Source organism: Gossypium raimondii, chromosome 3 (assembly GCF_025698545.1).
Source record: "Gossypium raimondii isolate GPD5lz chromosome 3, ASM2569854v1, whole genome shotgun sequence".
NCBI lineage: Eukaryota > Viridiplantae > Streptophyta > Magnoliopsida > Malvales > Malvaceae > Gossypium > Gossypium raimondii.
Window position 1 is genome coordinate 7982404 of NC_068567.1, and position 12565 is coordinate 7994968.

The 12565-nt window shown below is 33.7% G+C and overlaps 1 long non-coding RNA gene, 1 other non-coding gene and 1 pseudogene across 2 annotated transcripts; 1 reads left to right on the top strand and 2 right to left on the bottom strand.

The window, feature by feature from the left end:
* The first annotated feature begins 502 nt into the window (after window positions 1-502).
* Window positions 503-1957, top strand: LOC105796978 (uncharacterized). Its single transcript, XR_008194049.1, has 3 exons — window positions 503-581; window positions 1637-1763; window positions 1861-1957. It is a non-coding gene; the product is annotated as an uncharacterized LOC105796978 (long non-coding RNA).
* Window positions 1958-5927: 3970 nt separating this feature from the next.
* On the bottom strand, window positions 5928-9168 carry LOC105795654 (anthocyanidin 3-O-glucosyltransferase 6-like; annotated as a pseudogene).
* A 1769-nt stretch (window positions 9169-10937) lies between these two features.
* TRNAV-UAC (transfer RNA valine (anticodon UAC)) lies at window positions 10938-11010 on the bottom strand. The gene has a single exon. It is a non-coding gene; the product is annotated as a tRNA-Val (tRNA).
* Window positions 11011-12565: the final 1555 nt, after the last annotated feature.

Consider the following 12565-nt stretch of genomic DNA (forward strand, 5'->3'; position numbering starts at 1 on the left):
TGCTGATGGTAATAAGTTGGGTTTTGGTATCTTATTTGAATTATTTGTAGAATTTGAATCATAAAAACATTGTTAAGTATCTTGGATCATTGAACACAACAAGTTGGGTTTTGTAGTCTCTGTCTGGAATTCTTGCTCTGAAGTTTGTCTATTTTATACGAGTTGAGTTTTCATGGTTTGCTGTTGCATTGTTTCTTCTGTTCTTTGTTTTGTTATTGGAACTATTTCCAATTGTCTGGTTTACTTGAAATTCGATATTTGATTAAATGGACCAAATAGAGAGCACAAGTGAGAGCGAATGCAGTGCAAGTGATGAATTGCTTGTTGTTCCTTATGATAACTTTGCACCTATGTCTTGTGGTAATATTTTCTCATTATTCTTCTACTTGTGAATTTATTGTATTCCAAATATAGCATCAAGAAAAATATAACAAGACATTAGAGTTCAAACTTGTATAATTTGTTTGGATTCTTTACGTCTTGAAGCGGATATTCTTTGAATCTAAGCAGCTTTTGGATAAGCTTGTTGTGGTGAAGAATAATGGAGCTTTGGGAAAGAATATGGGTTTCGGTGGTCCCGAGTAAGCAATTATCTAACTTCTGAAAGTTTGATACTTATTTTTTTTCCAAGAAAAGAGAAGCATTTCTTGATGATTCCATAGTTATATATTAAAGACTTGCCTCTACATAAATGAATATAGTTTCGTGACATACATATATTTATATATGCTTTTATATATGCCTCTACATTCATATATTTATATATGCTTTTTATATTGTATTGTGCCAAATAAAGAGAATAAAAGTTTTAATTATTGATAGATTCTGCTGCTTTTTTATGTACTTTTTATTAAATCACTCTTTAATCAAATGTAGAATTATAAAATTATTAAATTTTACTATAAATAATTATCCTTATATAATTAATCATTTTAGTAAATTCTCCAACTATCAAAACAGATCACTCCACCATCCCACGTCAAAATTTTGTTAAGGGTAGGAGTTGAGAGAGGTAGATACTTTGATGAATATTTTCTTTTACATGATAATTATATACTTCTTTAAGTTTGTTTTGGATGTTGGGACAATGTCAGTTGATGCCAAAATTTGATAGTGCTGCAAATTGAAGTGTTTAAGTGCTGCAAATTGAAGTATTTAGTTGCTGGAAATTGAGATGTTTTATTGCTGTAATTGAGGTGTATAAATGTTGTTAATTGATATGTTTAAGTCCTGCAAATTTAAGTGTTTAAATGTTGTAAATTGAAGTGTTTAAGTGCTGCAAATTGAAGTGTTTAGTTGCTGGAAATTGAGATGTTTTATCGCTGTATTTGAGGTGTATAAATGTTGTTAATTGATATGTTAAGTGCTGCAAATTTAAGTGTTTAAATGTTGTAAATTGAAGTGTTTAAGTGCTGCATATTGAAGTATTTAGTTGCTGGAAATTGAGATGTTTTATCGTTGTAATTCAGGTGTATAAATGTTGTTAATTGATATGTTTAAGTGCTGCAAATTGAGATGTTTTATCGCTGTAAATTGAAGTGTTAAAGTGCTACTTTCCATTGTCACCTCCCCCATTTCCTTATGCATCAATAACTATATTAATGAAATCAAATACTACAATTATATATTATTACAGATGGGGGTTGGAGAATACGATCAAAGGGAAAACATCAGATATGGTTCCCAGCCAAGCAGTGGCTTCTTAGACACCCAACATTTTGCACAACCAAATATGACCACAACTTTTAAACCTACATGTTGAGGTTGCTACACACAAGTCCCTTCCTTTTTTTAGTTTATGTGCTATGTGATGATTGTGTTTTAAAATTTAACTTGTTTTAGTTCCTTACATTCTTATAGGATTCACATTCAAGGAGCAAGAAACATCTCAGCAACTTATTGGGATCGAGTAGTCAAAATTCAGAATCAAGTGACACACAAGAGCTAGATTTGGAGCTTGGACATCCACCGTGTCGATAATTTTTTTGCTACTTTAAATGCATGCTCATGGAACTACATTTTATGCTTTCCTAGAATTGTAAGTTCAAATAAGGTGTTGATCTGCAATTTATAGATTCAACTTGAGCAAGTTGATATGAACTAGTTTCAATTTTTTTTAAAAAAAAATTGAAAGGAATGTTATGTAATCAAAGGCAATTTGACTTGCTGCATGAGATATAGTGAAAAACATTTATCTTCTTGTTCATGAATTTCCATTTTAATACGTCTTCAAATTAAATCATACATTTCTTAATTGGTGGAATCTCACTTTTGCTGTTGCTGCAATATTTAACCAAAGAATGATGTGTGTACTGATAACAGTTCTAAATGATTTGTTTAAGCAAGTAAAGGGATTGGCGTTTTTATAATAATTTAGGATAGGAATGGAGCAAATCTAAAGAATGGAGTGGCGTTTTTATAATTTTTTTTTATTTTTCGTGACCTTTAGTGGCATTTTTGGAGAAAGCGTCGCTAAAGGTCTTGTTTTTTAGCGGCGTTTCAGGGAAAAGCGCCGCTAAAGGTCTTGGTCTTTAGCGGCGTTTGTGGGAAAAGCGCTGCTAAAGGTCATTGTCTTTAGCAGCGTTTTTGGGAAAAGCGCCGCTAAAGGTCCTGGTCTTTAGCGGCGTTTGTGGGAAAAGCGTCGCTAAAGGTTCTGGTCTTTAGCGGCGTTCGTGGGAAGAGCGCCGCTAAAGTTAGCGACACTGTCGTCAGCGGCGTTTTTTCCGGCGCTTATCAAAGCGCCGCAAATACTTTTAGCAGCGCTAAAAAGCGCCGCCAAAGGCCTTAAAAAGCGCCGCTAAAAGCCTATTTTGGTGTAGTGAGTTAGTGTTGTTTGTCAGGTTAGCACCACTAACAGTCAAATCGATTAACTGACAATTTTCGTTAATGAAATTTGTTGATTTTTTTGTCATTAAGGGTTCAATAAGATCATTTTTGAAGGGTTCAATTACTTTATTAAATTTTTTGCTAAAAGTAACATGTTTTAATCTCATTCTTAATACGTTTTTGGGTGATTATTTCATGTTAATGGTGAATTTTATGCTCCTAATCCTTTAAATTCATGTTTTTATACTTAGGAGAACATTTGGGAGTAAAATGAGCGAAAAATGAGTGAAAACTAGAAAATTAGAGTAAGGTACAAGAGCCATACGAGCTAACCCCTTCCACATAGCTTGGCCACATGGCCATGTGGCAAGTCATGTCAATTGCGTGAATTCGCACTCTGAACAACAAAAAATTATAATTTTTAGGTTTTTCGGGTATTTTAAGGCATATATATGACAAAAATAAGAAGATATGAGAGAGCCATCATAGAATATTCAAGAAAACAAGTCGGAAAACACCATTGAAGCTGATTCTAAAGCAGATTTCCGTTAAGATTGAATATTCCGATTGATTTCTTAGGAAATTAACATGAGTTTCTTTATTTCTTTCGATTATACCGTGTTTTGGATGTTTTTATTTTTAAGCATGAACTAATTTTCTAAATACCTAGGGAGATGAACCCTATGATGAATTCTATCTTTTGATTTTTATTTTACGCAATAAAAACTTAGATCTTGTTCTCAATTATATGTCCTTAATTCTTGGTTTGATAGTTCTAGATTATTGATCCATATTTGATGTGCTTAAATTAGAGGAGGAATAGACCCTGTTTAAGAGTAGATCTAGTGTAATTGAGTGGAGTTGCATGCAATCCTAAAAATAAAATGACATAAATCTACCGGATTAGAGTCAAATCTAATAGGGGAATCCATAAATCGAGTTAATGTGATAATCATGGTTTCAATTGGAAAGAAATTTCAATTAATCAACTTAGAGTCAATTGCTCTTACTCTCGAAAGAAATATTAGCATAATTTATGGATTTCTAGGGATTAAGATACTAAGTAACTAAATTGCGTAATTTAGATTGATAGTGATAGATGAAATCTAGGTGAATTCTTTCTTGGGTATTGTTTCGCTTCTTGGTTATTATTTTAGTATTTTCTTGAATTTTTATTTGTCGTGTTTGTTATCTATTAATTTAGTTAATTTTAGTTTTCAATCAATCATTCAATTTATCGATTAAATAATAGAAAAACGGTATTTACTAGTACTTTTACTCTTCGTGGGAACAATATCTTTACTCACTGTAACTATACTATTAATTGATGTACACTTACCTTAGTCAAATTTTAATTAGTTCACAGCGCATCTTTGACTTTTAAACCTTATTATTATTATTACCCTTGCATCGTGAAGATTTAATTTGTTAATGATTTAATTTTTTAAATTTTGTTTATAGGATGAATTTTCTTAAAAGTAGGTTTGTGTGGCTATATTATTTGTCTTTAATATATATTTTGATTGTTGTGATATATGGCATGATTTAATTAGTGGATGTGATCTTTTGTTGAGTATGATTTATGATGCAAGTTTAATTATTGGTTCTGTTTGGTTTAATTGATGAATGATTGAGATTTTAATTATGAGTGGCTAGGAATTAATAAGATACCATAATAAAGGTACAATGGGAACGACTGGCTATGGGTTGGTGCAAAGTGAACACTGATGGGGTTGTACGGAGTGATGATGAAATGGTTGCGACTGGTGGTGATACTCTTGTTGGACAGCACACGTTAGTGAACAAAATAGATAAATATAATAAATAAATATTCATATATAAAATAAAATATAAATAGAATAATTTATATTTAATTCGTCAAATACGAAAATCAATCAAAACCATAACAAAAATTGAAATCGAAAATAAGAATAGAGATTTTACTAAATGTTGAGGCTTGTGAAACACAATTTCCTTAAGACAAATTCAGCCGCTCCTATGGTACTTGGAGATGGATGAATGTCTCCCAAGATACAACAATTTAATGATCAAAGCAGCAGCACAAATGATACATTTTTCTATCATCGGAACGTTTGAAAAATACGGAGAAGAAAAGAAGAGTTTATGAGAGCAACAAAATTTCGGTGTGAGAGAATAGGGAGTGTATAAAAACCTTCAGAATTCATAGCCTTTTATAGGAATTGAGAATGTTGGAATTTTGGAAAATTTCCACAAAATCTGTCATTAAAGAGCCAGTAAATCAATTTGATTAAAAAATTAAATCAAATTGATTGGAATCAAATAAACAAGATAAGTGTCCTTATATAAGCAGATTATGTCTACTGAGGAAAAAATAATTTCGTGTTGGGCTAAAATATCTACAAACCCAACCGGTCCGGATGTTTTGCATCGTCAACGTCGTGCGGGTGCGCCCCAACCCTGTCAGGTTTGGACCTACACCCCTTTGCGCTTGAGACAATGTTCTAAACTTAGTCATTCAATCACTTTTTTAGAGGGTTCCCATATACAAACACATTTCACACTTTGTATTTAACCAATGTGGGATCTAAGCCTTTACTTTTCCTCAACAAATATTTCCAAGTAGCTTACTTTGAGCATCAAGTTCTCATTCATCACTCAACCATTTTGAGCATATGATATACCGTTGTAAAGGTCTCATGAAGTAGAATATGAAACCATAATTTTATGATTCAACTATCCACTTTTACCTATTAAGAATATGCCTCAAAGTTCCATAAAAATAAAATTTTTCCAACAATACTCGGGATTGTCAAATAGGCTGAATGATCGAACTTTGTAGGAGGATTGGGGTGCATATGATAGGCTTGTTCATGCTTGGCAACTGAGAGCTAGGCAAGTGATCTTGGAGTTGGATGATATGTCAATTGTCCAAATGGTGAACGGGCAAGGAAATGTTGTGTTCTGAGCTATACAGTGGAGTTAAGACGTTAAGGTAAAATATTTATTTAAAAAAAGGAACCGTGTTGCTGATGCAATGGTTTTGGTCTGTCTATAGGCCAAATACACAGTCCTTTTTTAAGCATATTTCATGGATCCATCGTTAATTCTACTAATTTTTCTTAAACATTGTCTATAACATCATTGATGAAATCACGTATTGTGGAGTGTGAATATCCATTGTCGATCAAAGCTTTCCTACTCTCTTCACTCATCTCTTTTACCCTCTTTCTAACATCACTATTCTGCTCCATCACACACTAGATTCCTTTCTTTATCGTCTCAGCCCTCACTATTTCAAGTTCACCCCTACTTATAACATATCTCCTAGAATCCATGTTAATTTCCACTGCTAATCCCAACTCCCTCACCAATTCAAACGCGTTCAGCTATTGCTATACATAAAGTGGCCACGTCACCATCGGAACTCCGAACAATATACTTTCTATCGTCGAGTTCCACCCACAGTGCGATATGAACCCTCCAATCGTTGAGTGGCCCAAAATCGCTATTTGCAGTGCCCAACCAATGATCTTACCTATGTTATGCGTCCGATCTAAAAACCCTTCTAGTAAAACCTCCGATGCGTCGTCATAATCTGTAACTCCTTGGAATTTGAGGTTAGAAGTTTTGTGATTTGTAGGTAGGGTCAGTGGCTAGTTCGGGTATTTGAAGTCATGTTTACGGTTTAGTGTCAAAATGGGCTTGTTGGTCTGGTGGTTTGTTGTGTGTTTGTGTACCTTTGGGTTTTGAGTTCGAGCCATCATGTGTGTGGTTTGGGGAAATAATTTTAATTTAGTTTTGTTGTAACGTCCAAAATACCTATTTTAATTTTAATTATTTTTTTTTGATTTTGGATAAGACTTCCCAAGATCACTTTCACGTTCTGTTGTTTCTCTCCCTACTCTCTCTTGTTAGTTTTTATTTTTCTTCTCTTCTTTTTATTTTTCTTCGGGTTTTAAAAATTATACATTTCTCTGCAATTAAGTTATCTTCTTTAATTTTCGTTGATGGTTTTTGGGTAGTTCAAGGTTTTGAGTAGAGGTAAGTGGTGTAGGTTTTTGGTAAAGTAATTTTAGGTTTTATATGTGTTAGATTGGTATGGTGATGATATTGGTTCTTGTTTGTGTAATTAAGATTTCAAAATTGTGTTGAGGAGGCGTTCCAATCTTCTTTCGTGTTTGGAATCGCGAATTCAGGTGTGGGTTCGGTAACACTTTCTTTTCATTGACGAAATTTTGATTTAGTTCAATGAAATTTGATATAATTGGTGTATCTTTGAAAAATTACCATTCGAAGTGTCAACTATTACGATTTACCTTGAAATACTATGGGTTTTTGGTGTGTTACTAGATTAACAATGGTTGGGTAGCGTCTCGAGAGCAAAGTCACGTTCTACAGTTAGTTCTGGTGTGGTTTCGTGACCACACGAGTGGCCACACGGGCATGTGCCCCAACATGGGTAGTTCACATGGTAGTGTAGATTTGGGAATTAGGGTTTCTGGGCAGGATTAGGTGCCACACGGCCATGGCAGACGATCGTGTGGCTGATTTGGAAAAATTAGTCGATTTTTACATGGCCATCTCTCTTGGGTACACGCGCGTGTGCGTTTGGGAATTTAGGGTTTTTGATGAATTGTGGTGTCACACGGCCTGACCACACGGGCATATGTTCCCACACGGACGTGTGAGATCTCCACACGATTGTGTCTTCTCTGCTCTTAATTTTTAGCACTTTTGGACAGTGAGTTACACGGGCTACTCACACGGACGTGTGGCCTTATGTCGCCAATTTTTGTATTGTGTCTATTTTTGACTTGTTTGTGATCTTGTGGGTTCCGAACCTCAGTTAGGTCTTAGTAAGGGTGGTTGGGACTCTGTTTGGCTAGGACTTACGAGTTTTTTGTAATCGTTACACTAATATAATGATTCGTCATTGCGATGTTGCCTAATAATTCTGTATTGTGATACTTGATTCTGAACCTGGAGTGATTTGAATGTGTGCATTTCTGATTTCGTACTCTGCTTCTGTAAGTCTATCTTCAAAAGGTGTGCATTTTTCATTTGCATTAATCTTTTTAGATTGGGTTGCGAAGAGAAAGGAGTCAGATTTGTTTTTGCAGTTTCAACTGCAATACGTCTGTATATCGGTTTACCGCACAGTACGTCATATATGTCAGCTTTGCTGCATATTAACATTTGAGTGGCTTAGTCCACATACTTGGTGTGTAGGGTTGGATGGGCCTTTCGAGGTCCTATGTGGTGTGCATGGTTGGATGAGCTTAGTTAGCCTTTTTGGGGTATGATTAGGGGATGGAGAGGTGTTTGGCTGGATGGGTGAGATTACTTTCTAACTTGTTACATACCATTTGCATCTGTTTACATGTTGTTTGTCTAAATGATGATCTTAATTACATGTTGTTTGTCTGAACGTTGGGTAATTATTGTGTGTGATTGGGTGTGATTGGAACTTTGTAAACGCGACTTGTGAGTTTTGTATCCGTATTTTTTATTTCTGATCGGTTGTTCGGGTAATGTTTTGAGAGCATTCTGGTTTGTTTCTTCATCTTTTTGCTTCTTATGTTTAGATTCGAACTCATACTGAGCTTGTGTAGCTCACCCCCCTCAGTTTCCCTTGCAGGTACATTTCTAAATTCTGACGCTAGACTCAGTATGCAGAGGTCTCGAACGGTCGCGGTTAAAAATAAATTAACAGTTCTTCTTTTCAGTTTCCATTTTGTTATACGGTCTTGAACTGTAAGGTTTTATAAAATCTGTGGTACAATTTTTGTTTTTTTTATTTTTCTCGTAAATCTTACTTTTTTCATAAATTAAACTTATCTGTTTTATTTTCTGATTGAGATCTAGAAGATTAAATTTTCTTGGTTCGTAAAGGGATAAATATGTATGTAATGGAATTTGATATAATTTGTTTTGTAAAACTTTCCTACGATCACGTCGATGATCAATGTAACCTCCAGGATTTGGTCTAACTTCTAGGCCGAGTTTTGGGGCACTACATAATCAGTTAGGCTTGCCATTGAACTCTTGGATGGGTTTGGGGGTTGTAGTGACCACAAGAACCGATGCCCACTTTGTTCCAGTGCACAAATGATCTCTTTCACTTGATCCCCATTAAAACTCCCCCCGCTCCCGAAGTAGAGAAACACCGCAGATGAAATAGGTTGTTCATCCAGCCATTTCATGATATCAGAACTCTGATGGACCTCACTTTCATTATCGAGATCCTATATACTTCCCACCATAAAAAAGGGAACTGACTGCATGGGATTCCAGCTCCCAAAACGTGTTCATCATTATACCCTTGGCCTTTCTTAGCCTTCTTACCAAGTTGTTCACCATAGGAAGAGATTTAGGTTTGAGCATAACAGTGGGAAAAAGTTTAGATGAAACAAGGTTAAGATAAGAAGGTATGGTGAAGATTATGATTGATAGTCGTTTGTTTTGATGGTGTTTGTTCGACTGCTCACAAGAATGTGAAAGTAGCTGTAGAAGTTGAGCGGGTTTAGCTTGCGACAATCATCATTTTTGGTAGTTAATCATCAGGTGGAAAATGAAAATTTTGGTCCCTAGATGATTTCTCATTGATGATAAAGACGATCAATCGGTAATGGGAGTAGAAGAGGCTCTTGATTAATGCTGGGCCTAAGGTAGTGTTCAAGGCAGGTGGATCAAACCGAAGATAAGGGCATTTCTTTAAATAACTGGCCCAATATATTTTTTAAATATTAATGTTGAATTTTAGGCACACATCTTTTTAATATATTTTTAATTTACTCATTTTCATGAAATAATTATAAAAAAAAAGTAAATGAACTTAATTTGATGGTCAAGATATTTACCGACCTAAGTGTGACATTGATTCGAGTTGCGTTAGTTGCATTGTTGTTAGGGTTTTGCCCTCCTCTTATCATTTACACAAAAAAAATTCATTAATAAATACCATTATTATCATTATTTTATAAATAACACAATTAATATAAAAAATTAATTGTATAGTACTTTACAATAATCATATATGGTTTTCTATATTATTAAATATTTTTAATTAAAAGATGAAAATGATTATAATATTTTTTAAAAATTATTCTTATGCTTAATTAATTAAATAATTGTTTATACCATAAATGCTTCTACAAATAATCATTTACTAAATATGTACAATAATTAAAAATTAATATAAGTACATCAAACCTGATTATTTTTTTCAAAGAAATATACATACTTCAACATGTTTTTAAAAAAGATTCAGGACAAGCTTTTGACAAATTTGGTATTTCATTGAGATTTAAATTTCTCACAGAAAAATCACAGCTTTTAATTTTAAAAATCCATCCTTATATACTTTTATAAAAACAACATCAAGAATTTCATTTTTTCCAATTACATATAGAATAAAAATAGTTTATGTTTGAATTTTTTTTCATAAATAGATTATTTGAGTTTATTAAAAAATACACATCTATTTTTTTTTCGAAAACTTTCAAAACACTTACATAAATTAATAAAAGTTGCGGTCTCTTATAATTTAGATGCTTCAATGGATTTAAGTACCCTCACGTTAGAGAAGACGATTACTACTAATGAAAATCAAAGGATGAAATGGTGATAAAAATTGTATAGATTTTAGATATTTGAAAAGATGAAAGTTAAATATCGCTTTTGGTTTCTAAGGAGGTGAAAATTTTAACCTTTTTTTTTTCAACAACACAAAGATACACTTTTTTTCAAATACAAGCTATAAAAAATGGGTTTAGTACCAATAAAGGCCCAGTTCCGAAATTATTTTCAGAAATGGGTCGTTTCTAAAAATAATGACTTGTATAGACCGAAAATCCAAAAACATGTTGAGTGGACGCGTTTGCACGTCAGCACTTGTTTTTTTTGTGTTAGGTAAAAACACGCTGACATGGACGCACTTTAGTAAAAAGCGCTAACGAGGATGTGCTTTTAGCAGTGCAATCCCCAGTGGGTTATTTGCAAATTAGAGCCTAGGTTTAGAGTTTTGGGTTTGATTAGGGTTTAAGAAAATTTAAATTAGGGTATTAGGTTTTTAATTGTTTAAGGTTTTAGGGTTTAATTTCTTGAAAAGGACCTAGAAAAAATATATATGTTGCTACCCAGGATTGAACGGGGGACCTTTAGTGTGTAAGACTAACGTGATAACCACTACACCACAGCAACCTATTGATTTTAAAATTGGAATTTAATTGTAATTATGTTTAGATTTATTTAAGAAGTCACATGATAATGAATGAAAGAGGGTTAATATACTATTTGGTATTTAATTTTAACTTTAGTATTCAATTTAGTATTTGAAGTCAACAAAAAATTAAACATTGCAAATCATTTATCACTATACCAATAGCTATTTAATGAGATTGAGTTAGATTGGTTTACGGTTTTTGTAAACATATGGCACGATCTAATCTAAATGAGAGTATATATTAATATGCGGCGCTTTTTAATTTCGTTTATGGAGTTAAAAAAAATTCACCACCAATTTATTAAATAATTATCATAACGTAACTACTTTATAAAACATTTTCTTCACTTGAATAACAAATTTATTAAACCTCAAACCTGGCGGAATGCATCAATTTTGTTTTAAAAGAAACGCGTCATTTGCCAATAACCTCAGTTGTGAAGGAGACATACTTCCGTTTGGAGGCACTATTCCCAAAACGAGTAGCGAGTTATAAATGTCAAATACAGGGAGGCCATATATGGTGCCGGAAGGTATTGCAAGAAATTAATAAGGCTAAGGCGCGAGCCAATTCCATGCATGTAGTGTGTCACGATCGCGACAACCTATAGTTTTGGGTGACAGAGCTCGACAAACTGAACCAAGGTATTGTCGACGGACAATATCGTGTACACCTCAGAAATAGGACTTGCGACTGTGGGTCATTTCATGTATTTCCAAAATTATTTACGGAAATAGACCGTTTCTAAAAATAATGACGGGTATGGACTGAAAACTCAAAAACGCATTGACGTAGACACGTTATTAGGGGATATCCCAGAAACACGCTTCCACGTCAACGTTTTTTTTGTGTCAAGCAAAAGCGCATTGATGAGGACGCATTTTTGACCTTGTAATCCCCCAACGGTCACCTCCAACGGCCATTTAAAAATCTGACCGTAGGTCCAACGGTCGGGAAAAAAAGTATAAAAACTCCCTACAACCCATTTTTTCACACCAAATTCCAAATTTCTCTCTAAATTTCTCAAAAAAAATCTTTAAAGCTATCTAAATTTTTTTTATTTTAGTCTGAATTAGTATTATTATTTTTTATAATTTCTAAGAAATTTGATCGTGTTAGCAATGGTTCGGCAATTAATTCGTCTCGATGATAAACATATCTCCGTCGACCAAATGAAAATGATAAGGGTTAATTTCATTTTTCTTAATATTATTTAATTTTTTATTTAATTTTTATAATTTAATTAATATTTTTTTATAATAGTCGGTAGATCGAGTGTTATAATGTTTTATTCGTAATCTACCTGGTCCTCCATCATCGTTGATCGAAAATTACTTGAGAGAAGCGAATTTTTGACACGTGGCTCATATAGGCCAGGGTGCAAGTTGGACCCAAAACTCAATAGCACGTTTGTGGAGAGGTGGATACCCGAGATGCACACGTTCCATTTTCCATGTGGGGAGTGTATTATCACTTTGGAGGATGTGTAGTTACAGTTGGGCTTACTAATGGATGGCTCCGTACTCACCAGG